Source organism: Schistocerca serialis, chromosome 3 (genome assembly GCF_023864345.2).
Source record: "Schistocerca serialis cubense isolate TAMUIC-IGC-003099 chromosome 3, iqSchSeri2.2, whole genome shotgun sequence".
Taxonomy (NCBI): domain Eukaryota; kingdom Metazoa; phylum Arthropoda; class Insecta; order Orthoptera; family Acrididae; genus Schistocerca; species Schistocerca serialis.
This window is the reverse complement of record NC_064640.1, coordinates 81,516,758-81,529,592: the sequence shown is the minus strand read 5'-3', so window position 1 is coordinate 81,529,592 and position 12,835 is coordinate 81,516,758.

Genomic DNA, 12,835 nt, shown 5'->3' with positions numbered 1-12,835 from the left:
GAAGAATAACAAATATTTGCAAAAGAAAGAAAGTATGCAAATGATTCTTCATTAGGAAAAAAATTGCTGGAACTGCAGATAGAGGAATTATGTATGGAAAAACGAAAATAGGTTTGGGTTTATACATTGAAAAAATGGATTGATGTTAAAAAGTTTATTTTATTTTAATCTATGTAAATCAATAACTTATCAACTGATTAAACTTAGTTACCCATTCGTAAAACTAAATTAAAACCAATTGAACTGAAACTCAATGAAGAAGAATTAAATACTAGTGAACTACTCTTAACTGATGTTCAAAAAGACAGAAAGAGGAAAAAATTAGTGGAAATATCCTTGCTTCAGAAAGTATTACTGTTGTGAAAAAGATTGTTCAATATTTACAGAACTAAAAAGAAACAAAACACGAAGGTGGCCATGTAATATTATTTTTAGCAGCATTTTCTTATATAGGAACAGCTGGTTCACATGCTGGTGGATCTGCAGCAATTGCAAATGCAGTTTTAAATAAGAAAATAGATGATGAACTATTAGAAAAACAAGAAAGACATAACTGGGAAATGGAAAAGAAAGGAAAAGGGGTAAAAAATATAGAAATATTCGAAAAATTTAATAATCCTTTATCTAATTTTGTTATAGAAGAATTAGTTATATACACAGAAGAATTGAAAATTTATAATTTTTGTGGAATTTTTATAGTTCATGAACTACAAAATGAACAAATAAACTTAGAAAGTGGAATACTAAATTTAGATACTTCTGATCATGTGCCCACTCATTGAATTTGTTATTATAACAACAATGATATGCAATTTGTTTTTGATTCATATGGAGGAAATATTCCAAATCAATTAGTTAACTATTTGGGAAAAAATAATCTTTTCTACAACACCGAAAGAGTACTAAATTTCGATGAAGTAGGGTGTGGAATTTGTGTCTATTTGTTTTGAAAATATTACACTTAAATTATAAATAAAATGATATTATACATTCACGAAATGGAAATCTTTCGAAATAAACTCGATCCTGATTTATGAAAATAAAAGATTTTCCTTCATTAGAACCAAAAATTAAAAAGTAATTTATATCAAAAATCAAAACTATTCGTTCATCAGTAGACTCAGATGTAATTAATGAAACTGAACAGTTTCTGAAAGAATTATTAACATTTTAAAGTACCTAAATAATATCTTGATTTTAAAAGCAGAAGAATTGTTAATATGAAACTTCCATTTGATGATTTGGATGCAGTTAGTGTATTATATTTCGAATGAAGATTTTCATAACCAAAGAAAACAATAGGTACATGTGTTATCTACATTTGAATATTATTGTTACAGGAAAGAAATACTGGAAGTCTTACCAAATCCCATTACAAAACCTAAAACACTTCCATGTTAAATGATGTAAGGTAATGTAATGGTATTTTTGATGGCATCCCGGAACATCATAATAAATTAATAAATGTCACAAGAACAAATATCCATGATACAATGGATAAAATAAACAATCTAGAAAGGAAACTTTAGTTATTAGATTCAAAATTAAATAATAGAGATGAGAAAGGTGGTTATGATCAAGAAGCAACAAAGTCTTTAGAATATAACAATTAAAACGATATTAATTATCATATTAACGGTACAAAATGAGTGATAATCTCATTTGATGTTTGAAATGCGTAAGATTTTCTGAAACACATCATCCTCATAGATTAAAAAATCAAAGTAAAACTGGAAGAAATGAGGGATTTTCTTCAATTTGTCAAACAAAAAAAAGTAAATTTGATTAGAAATTTTGTATATGAAGCTCTAATTATACATGAAGGAATTATTAATGAATTACATAAGCCAATAAGGAAAAGTTATACAAGAAACAGTAATTTCCGTTTGAATTTATTATTATTAGCAACCTAACTTAGATAAAGTGGATTTTGGTAAATTAACAGGAAATTCGTAATTGATTAATGATGTAAATAGTTATTAACTGTATTAGTTGGTTTTTCATAATTTGCTTGGGCGATCCCAGTTCATGATAAAACAGACAACAATACAATTCATTCTTTCAAAATAATATTTGAATCAGAAAACCAAAAAAGTTTGCAAAAAGGTAATGGCGAATAGTTTGATAAAAAATTGACATTAATCATAATTCAGCTTTAGTGAATTAAAAGCAAGTGTTAATGATTGATATAACACACAATTGAAAGTAAAAAGTGGAAGAAATCTACTCTTCAACGAAATTATAAAGAGGCTGACTTAAATTCTAAATGAATTGATGAACATAATAACACAAACCATACAATTGTAAAAACGCGAATGTAAGATATAAGTAAAGAAACAGAAAAGCTCTTATTGAAAACTATATATGTAATAAAATTTTTATATACTGAAAGTAAATATAAAATTGGCCTAATGTAAGAATAAATAAAGCTAAAGGAATTTTTGAAGAAAAATATCCAGCAACATGGTACAAAGGAATTTTAGATATTGAACATGTTATTCATTTGAATACAATCATATATAATTTGAAATATTTAAATTGTGAACGAAAAAGAAATTTTTAAGAACAAGAATTCTCCAAAACAAATTATCCAGATGTTAACTTGTAGAAAATGTTATACATAGAAATGTAATAAAGTTTGTGTTAAATGATTTTATGTTGATAGTTCACACAATCGTTGGGAAAAGAAAGAAAAGGTAATATTTTAGTTAATTCCGTTACAAAATAATGATGATTTTTTTCAATAAGGTGTAATTGCAAAGGATATACTTCTATTAATAAACATTTTTCTTTATAAATTGAGTAAGATTTGAAAATATAAACATATTCAGTATTGAATATAGTATCTATTTTCTTATTGATTTGTCAAACAAGATATGGTTCATTTTGATATTCAAATAACGGATAAAAAAATTTTTGTCAATATCATTTGTCGATTATAAATTTGAGATGATTGGATCAGATCGTTTGCATAAATTTTGTGTACTGGATGCATGTAAATTCCATATGATGTCACTTAAAATTTAATTACGAAAAAAGGACCTTCAAATTTAGTTTTATGTACTAAGAACCGTTAGTTTGTTTATTTATTTCCTCATGGAATTGTTCTGTTCAATATAAGCCAGAATAATGTATTAATATTAGTAGTAAACAATACATAATTTTTTTCATTTGTTGATATATACTTTGTGAACTTTATACATAATTAACCTTAAAAAGACATTTGCAGTTTTAATGTCTAATTCTGATAATACATATTTGTTTTTTCATCTTACTAAATTTAAACTGGAAACCAATATTCGTAATTAATATCGTATTATATTAAATTAACAAAACTTGGTCTTAAATTTTGTTACTTATTTGAGGAACAACATGTAGTAATATTGTATTTATGTTGTTATATCTTTCACATAACATTTCTATGGTCTGTCAAACTGTTCATCTGATTTTTGTATAGTTATTATCAATTTTATCCAGTTCATTTAGATGAAATATTATACTTATCTAAAGTAGTTCTACTTTCATCTTTATTCTATATTCACCATTTTTTTGAACTGGAGAAAAGCCTCTTGAAATTTACTACTAATCACATTTTCATTTCACAATTAAAGAATATAACCGTTGGTCATTTATAAAATTTGACAATGTATGTTGGCGTAACTTTTGGTTACACTTCAGTTCTTTGTATTTTTTATATATTAATATTTATCATCATCACTTAAAGCTCGTCTGGAAATCAAATATTCCGAAATTCAAATATATATATATATATATATATATATATATAATACCAGTAAAATACCAAGATGGAGCCCGCGTAAAATGTTTCATACATGTCACCCTAAAAATTTCAGAATTATCTGCTAAATGTAAAACAACAGATTTAATACACAATTTTGTATATCATCTAAATTTTAATATTGAACTTTTCCAAAAATCTTTTTACTCTTTTTAATCTTCATCAGATATGATATTTTTATTTAGCTTTCAATAAAACATTCATTTTATATAAATTAGATTCTTGTAATTTTGTTATATAATTGATTTATTTTCAGAGGTTAAATCGTTTTTTAAATATTAAATCATACTATTCACGTTCAAAACATATTGCTGTTTACCTACATTGCTCTTTTGTAAGAATGGATGATTACTCATCAGTAGCTGAGGCCATTAATTTAAATATATCAAAAAATCTTCAAGATAATTTGTCTTCAACACGTTAACTAAAGGAAATAAATTTTTGTTGAATATTTGGAACTGTATCACTATCTTTATAGTCAGTTTATAATTCCTTAATAAACAAATGAACGTTATAATTTGTTAGATTATGAATATGAACTGGAATAAAAGTAGGATTCATACCATTAAAATTGCAATCATCATATACACTTCCAAATTATTCTCTTGTTAAATGGTAATGATCTCTTCCTTTGAAAATACCTCAATTCCTTGTCACAAATGTAACAAGTATCTGAGGATTGGAAGTTGATTAACTCTTTGATTGTCATTTTCATTTGAATACTTTGTTCAAATATTCCATCAATTTCTCTTGATTCCTCTTTTAACATTACAATGAATTTTTTGCTGGATCTTTACCTATATAAATAAGTGTATTATTACAATTTCGATGAGAATATTTAGCATAATAACTTAATGATGTTGGTACATATTTTTTAGATTTGTTCAATTAAGTATCTAGGGAATTTTAAATAACGGTCGAAATCTGCATAAAGTAGAAAAGTTGCATGTAATGTACTACCATAACTTTTAAATGCAATTTTTTTACATTTCAGAGACATATCTGATTTACCTTCGTTATTTTCTTTACTATAGTTTACTTGTGATGCAAGGAATCTTAATCAAGTATCACAAAGATAAATTCTCCCATTGTGTTCCCTTGTTTCTAACTAAATAATCTAGATAGTTTTTTTATCCAACAGAAGGCTGAATTATTTTAAATTTGAATAAAAGAAGATCAATGTGCTTTTCTTGTTTATTTTGTATGAGTTGAACAGGATATACAATAATATTCCTTCTTCCTTATTCTTTTCATATACATAATAATTAAATGAAATATATAATGTTTTTAAACTTTTGTAATATCTGTAAACTGAACGGGAAAATTAATATTCGTTTTTTAAGTTTCTTCCAGTTCTTCTCCAATATTTTTAAATTCAATAACTCTTTCTGCACCATGATCAACAGAAAATAATAGTGATTTTAATGTATAATGATTAACATTTTTCATTGGTATTACATTAATTACTGCTTTTTTATCTTTAATTACTCTTGGTAAATAATTACAAGGAGAACCGAAAATGGATTCTTTTTACTAATATTAAGTTCCAAATTTTCTATACAACATATAGACAAACAATATTTCCTGTTTTACATATCTTCAATTACAGAAAATAGTTTATTCATTGACTTCTATGATAATTATCTAAATCAGCTGTTCACAATAAAACTTGATTTGTTGTTTAAAAATAGAATCTTGTATTTCTTCTTGTCTTTTAAGTTGCAATATAGTTACATATTAACTTTAATTACTCTCCTTTGTATTAAAAATTCTTAAGTCTTCTTCAAAAGGATTAAATTTCATTAAGACAATCTTATGGTACAACAATTCATTTAGTTGATTTGAAAAAGTCTTCATTATTTAGAAAACACAACCCAGTAAAATTTTTTTATAATAAATTTGTTCAATATTTTGATATTTATGTACCAGAAGTTCTTGAAAAAATGCTCATTATTAGTATTAATATTTTCCTTATTAACATTATTATTAATTTTGTTCTCACAAAACGATTTTTTAATAAAATTGCTACCTTTATTAATTTTAGCTTCAGATTTTTTGGAAAGACCGATTAATAGAATTTTTCTAAGTTAAGTACAATTTTAAATTTTTATCAATTTACAGACTTTATGAAATTCTCTTAATGAAATTTTATGCAAGTCATTATTGTTATCATTGTTTTAACATCGTCAGTAGGATTTACAATAAGATCTATTAATCTTAATTTTCGTTAAAGTTCTTTCGAAGTCGTATTTTTTTATTTCTCTCTTCTTTACTACTTTATGCATTTCTTTACTATCAAATAATCAATAAATTCACCAGAATTCTCTAGATAAATTAGAATATCCATTAAAATTACAAAATCCTTATAACTCAGATGCGTACTTCCATTTGCTATAAATTTCCAAGTTTTTAAGTAATTTATATGGAATGAAATTTGACTTTTAATTTTATGAAAACATTTTTGGGTAAAATGCACCTTTGAGATTTAAGGTTTGTGGTTCTTATTTATAAATGTTAAAAAATTTTGGATTTGAATATTTTTAAATAAGAAAATGATAATTTGCTTTTTGCAATGTTGGCAAATGAGTTTTGGTAGTTCTCATTTCCGAAGGATAATATTTACTAAATTTGAAAATTTTTAAAATGGGAAAATAAGAATTTGTTTTTAGATACAGGAAAAGGACATTGTTTGGTTTGGAAAAACTATGAAATTAGATTTTTGCTTTTTTTTTTCTTTTAATTACAAATTCCAGGTTTACAACATGTAATTTTTGCTTCAAAAAGATTATAGTGGTATGGTTGTCCTTATAACTGTGATTAATTCTTCCTTCAGATGTGTTGTGGCAACATAAATATTGAGTTGTATTAAAATACTAAAGTAGTCAGGTTTTGCACCAAGACTGTCCATAGGGACTGAGTGCAGAAACAATTATTTAATTCATTTTCTAAGTTTAAATTAGTAATGTGTCATATCCATTTGGTGGATTTTGGTATCCGCTAATCTTCCTTCTTTAAGATCAATATACACACTAATGACTTTAAAAATATTGTGCCATTCTTTTCAGAATACTTTAATTTTAATGGGTTGAACATTATCAATTTCAGCATTGATATTTTCTAAATTTCGAGTTGTCATTTTTGTAGTACTTTTGTTCACTTGTCTTATTTCCATAAAGTCAATTTATCAGGTTTAAAATGTTCTTGAATTTTAAATTATGTGACAAAAGTGTTAGCACAGATGCACAAAAATGTCACAGATAACTTTTCTATTCTGTCTAAGCCATAGTATAGCTATTTTTTCAAATGGCTAACTACTCTTTTGGTTTGTTGCCACCAAATGAATCAAAAACCATTTTTGTTTTGATGTAACAAACTGATAAGTGCCACCATGAATACATTTATCTAAATTAACTATTCCACATTTGATATCTTTTGGATTGTTTGGTAATTTATCAATTGCGAAGACCTAATGAAATTGATAAATTATTAATTTCTTAGCAAGTTTTTCTATGTCGAAATTATTTCATGCATTATAATGCATAATATTTCTTTCATGGAATGTTGTTTTTTAAACTTGAACACCTTTTCCCATTGCTTGATAATGCCATTTTTCTTGTTCCACTTATTTATCGCGTTTCTCCTCATTTGTAATAGAATTTGCCACAGCAGGTACTCTGCCAGCTAATAATCAATAGTAGCTAAATATGAAAGGGCTGCCAATTATAAAGGATAAAACTCATTTGAGTTGTGTTAATCATGATCCCTCTTTCTCCTTGTTTTAAATATTTTCTCATCTCTCTTTCTTTCTGAACGTCAGTTAGTAATATACGTACGCCATTTCTGGATATTTAATTTTCAATTATTTAAAAATTTCACTATGTAAAAATTAGATTAAGGATAAACAGATTTTGTGATGATTTCTTTGAAACATTTTTATTCCAGTTTCTTTCTTTCTATTAATAAATCATGTCTTTTTTGTTCTTCTAATTCTATATCAGTTTCTTTTCTTGTTTATAACAGCATTTGCAATTGCTGTAGCCATCAAATATAATAGAGCTGATAATAAAGGTGAAAATCCGCCTATAACAACATTTTACAGCATATATACTTAATGTTATAGGCATATTTCCACCAGTTTTTTATCTGTTCTTCTTTTTCGTGCATTGTTTACAAATTGATGAATACTGCATAATTCTTCACTTTTCGAGTTAACTTTAATCGATATTAGTTTTATTCCACCATATAGTAGCAAAGTATAATCAATTGAAAATGTTCATTTACATAGATTAAAGAATCTATAATAACTTTTTTATAAACCAAATCAATTATCATCAACATTTGTATCAATTACTAATTTTTGTTTTCCATACATTATTCCTATAATTGCAGATGAAGCTATTTTTTCATCAATTGAAGAGTCATTGGAATACATTTGTTTTGAAAATACCTGATGATCTTTATCTGCTTCATGTCTTTTTTCTAAATCTCTGTTACCTCCATAAGCAGTATCATGGTTTTTATAAACTTCATCTAATGCAATAATTCCTTTGCCACCTCTACCTAATCTTTCTTCTAATTTTGTTCCAGGGCTACAATAATTATAACCAGAAACATGTAATTCAAATGACAATTTATTAATTGATGTATTAACTAAAACTCTTCCATATTTTTCACTTTTCCAAAACGTGTGTGGTAAATTATTCAAAAATCTAATTAAATATGGAATTATTTTTAAATTAACTAAATATATTTGTTAAGATTTGAATTGTTACAACTTTATATTTTTATGCATAATTTTTAATTCGTCCTTAACCTATTTTTTCATCTACACTTGATTGTAAATTTGTATCTAGATTTAATAGTAATTTTTTGGAAGGATGAAGATGAGGAATTTATTTTATCAAATATTTATATTAATTCCTTCGTTTGATTTTATTTTATTTGGATTATTATCAGAAGATAAGGCTCCTGAATGATTCAGTATACACTGAACAGTCAAGATATGGTCAGTAATGTTCATGTTGGGCGAGTTTGGTCGCCTGTGGAAGTGTTTAAACACAGGAGAGTGTTCCTGGAGCCACTCTGTAACAATTATGGACATGTGGGATGTGGCATTGTTCTGCTGGAATTGCCCTAGTCCCTCAGAATGCACAATGGTCATTAATGAAAAAAGGTGACCAGAAAGGATGCTTAGGTACTTGCCACCTGTCAGAGTCGTATCTTGATGTATCAAGGGCCTCACATCACTCCAACTGCACATGCCCCACACCATTACAGAGTCTCCAGCAGCTTCAACAGTCCCCTGTTGACATGCAGGGTCCATGGATTCATGAGTTTGTCTCCATACCCATACATGCCATCCACTCAACACAATTTGAAATGAGACTCCTCCAACCAGGCAACATGTCACCAGTCATGAACAGTCCTATGTCAGTGTTGACAGTCCCAGGTGAGGCATAAAGCTGTGTGTCATGTAGTCATTGAGGGTACATGAGTGGGCCTTCAGCAAGAAATGATGTTTCATTGAATGGTTCATATGCTGATGCTTGTTGATGGCCCAGCACTGAACACTGCAGCAATCTGCAGAAGGGTTGAACTTCTGCCATGTTGAATGGTTCTTTTCACTCGTTGCTTGCCCTGTTCATGCAGGATCTTTTTCCAGGTGCAGCAATGTCAGAGATTTGATGTTCTACCGGATTCCTGATATTCACACTACTCTTGTGAAATAGTCGTATGAGAAAATCCCCATTTCATCGCTACCTCAGAGATGCTGTGTCCCATCACTCGTGCATCAACTATAACACTACATTCAAACACGTTTAAATCTTGATAATGTGCCATTGTAGGAGCAGTAACTGATCTAACAATTGTGCCAGACACTTCTCATCTTATACAGCCGTTTTCGACTGCAGCGCCATCTTCTGCCTGTTTACATGTCTCTGTATTTGAATATGTATGACTATACTAGTCTCTCTTCAGTGTATTTACTTAACTCGATAAATCAAAATTGTAAATAAAGTACTCACCTCATCCATAGTTATCTGATTATTATTTAAAAGACTAATTAATCCAACTGTACCTTCATATGGTCAACTACTAATACTTAATTTATCTCTACTAAATTTTACTGGTAATTTGCCCACAAGTTTAAATGTACCAACAAGTCTTAATTCAAAAGTTGTATCTTCATTATGATTAATATATTTGAACATTCTTTCACTTATATGTATTTTTTAACATTTAGTAATTCTTGGTTTTTTAATTTTCTTTCTTTTTCATAAACCTCTAATGAAGTTTTTATATCTGATTCACTTAACGTATAATCTCTTTCCACTATCATAATATTTAATTGTTGGAATATTGTTAAATTCTTCTAAATAATGTTGACTATAAGGAAGCATTTTTTCAGCTCAGCTGCTTTCTTCATTTGCTTGCAAAACATTATCACCTAATCCTATGATGCATAGTTTAACTTCTTCTATTGCATCAATAACTGGTTGATTTTCTTTTTTAAACTCTCCAAATCAGTTCTTGGCTTTTTTTCCATTTTATGAACTCATCCTTTAATTGTTCTTTTATTTTTCTGTTTGGTCTATCTCTTCTAACAACCTCCAGGTCGTATATTGTAAAGATTTATTAAGAATAGAAAAACAATGATCATTATTTATTTTATGCTCATCATTTATGCTCAGCATTTATGTTCATCATTTATGTTTAATGTTTAAGTTTAACGTATTAGTACATCATATATGTTTAACGTTTATTTCCAACAACGCTTTTAAAAAAGTTACATTATCTCTGACTGCCTGTTTTTATTTCTTTGAGTAAGTCTGAGGTAGTTACAAACAATCTATTCCATTATGTCGATATCAAGTAATGTATTCTTTAAATGTATCTTGGTTCTTAAGAATGAAGTCATCAAAAACTACAACTCAATTATTTTCATATACATCTAACGGCATAATTTCATAATTATTTTCAATAAAAGTAGTAATTTTTCATTAATTTTATTTCCTATAATTTCATACCCTTTTATAATTCTTGAATTTGGTTGACCTAAACTGTTGTAAAAACATACAAATGATTAATTTTGTTCCAGTTTAAATATCCAGGTTCTAGCACATAATTATCAATCATTAGTGTTGTTTTTCCACAACTGCTTCGTCCTAATATTGAACAACAAATAGAATTTGGTAGAAGTTTAATGTGCTTTATTTTTTTATTTTTTTCTGTAATTCTTTATTTCGCTTACCAATATGTCATTTATTTACATAAATTTTAATAATGCAATGTGTAGAAATTTTTAAATTCAGTTGTAATTCATCTGCTCTTAAAAAAAGATAAACTATTCCAATGAGGTAAACATATAAATATGTTTCACTAGTTGGATTTTATAAAACTTTCTTAACACCAAATTTTACATCAAAAAATTATAAATCACACACTAATAAAGAAATGATAGAAATTCCTGTTGGTCAATATAGTTTGATAAATTTTGAAAAATTTACTCAATCGCAAAAATCTAAGATACATATTAAAGAGCATAAAATTTAAATGGAGTTGTTATGAAAAGTGATGTTAAATTATTTATGAATAAAGAAGAGTGTACTGGTCAAATAATTCAAGGTAATGAAAAAAACAGTTGCTAGTAATATTCCTAAAATCATTCCATTAACTAGTGAATAATTAATGAATATTTGATAGCTGATGAAATGTTGGATAAACATAATGATCATTTTCATAAAGAAACTAACATTATTTCTTTATCCAAACCAAATGTTGAATTTAAAGGATCAATAATTTATGAACCAATTTATCCTATAATAATTCCAGGTGTTGGTATTATTCAAAATTTCATAGTTACTATCAGTGATGAAAACGGTAATGTCATTGACTTCAATGGTTGCTTATGTAATAGTAATTTTAATTAAAAGTCACGAACAAAATCGAGAGTTACCAATTTTGACCATTTCCTGTTATGACAAAACCAAAAAAATTTAATCTACCTAACAAACAATCAGAAATTAATATTAATATTTCTAATGGATGGTTTCATTATAATTATTGAGAACTCTATGTACCATTTGATAATATTCATACAGATAGAACAGATTTTTCAACATGTGTGGTAAATCGAATATTAAACTAATTGATACTTATGTCTTAAAATTGTTTGATTTTATTACAATTGAGAAAGGAAACAATATTTTATCTACAATAGAAGCCCATTTATTTCTTCATCAACTCTTATTCGATTAACTTCATCTTTATCAAATGAATTAATTACATATTCTTAACAATGATCAAATTAAAAACAAAAAAATGAAGTACTCCATCTGTCAGAATTATTTGGTGGATTTATTGAGGATTTTAAAGAAATTATTTGGGAAGAATATTTAACAGTAATTTTCACTTGGAGTTTAAGAAACCATCAAGAAGATTCTGTTCTTGAATGGACTACTAATGATGAAAATAGTACACTTTCAAAAGAAGGTAAAATTGTTGTAAAACTAATCGAAAAAATAAGCAGTTGAATGGTTCTTTAATCATTGATGTTAAATTGCAAAATATCTATGTAAAGAATGGAAGAAATGAAATTTATCCTCAAGAGTTAGGGAATCGTGTTCGACCAAATAATTTTTTGCAAGCTTACAATGATTTCGAGATTTTTAAAGAATAACCCAATTAAATAACGATGTAAATGTAAATCCATTCAGTTTTATTCAAAATTGTCTTATCTATGTAATAAGTATGTCTAGAAGAATGAATGCCGTAACTACTCTAAAAATTACAATGAAATTATGTGCATTTTAACGAAAATTTACCATATGATAAAATTACATATATAGTTGCTACCGTGTAGCAAGACCCAAAAGCAGTAAAGAATTTAACTTATGATTCACAATATAGAATTTTAACTGAAAAAGTATAATTGCATAAATAAATAAAAAATTGGAAAAATTTTAGATGTGGTAACTTCATGTTTACATTTCCTTTGAAGTATTTCCAGAAAGATAGAGGAAATAAAAATTGAAA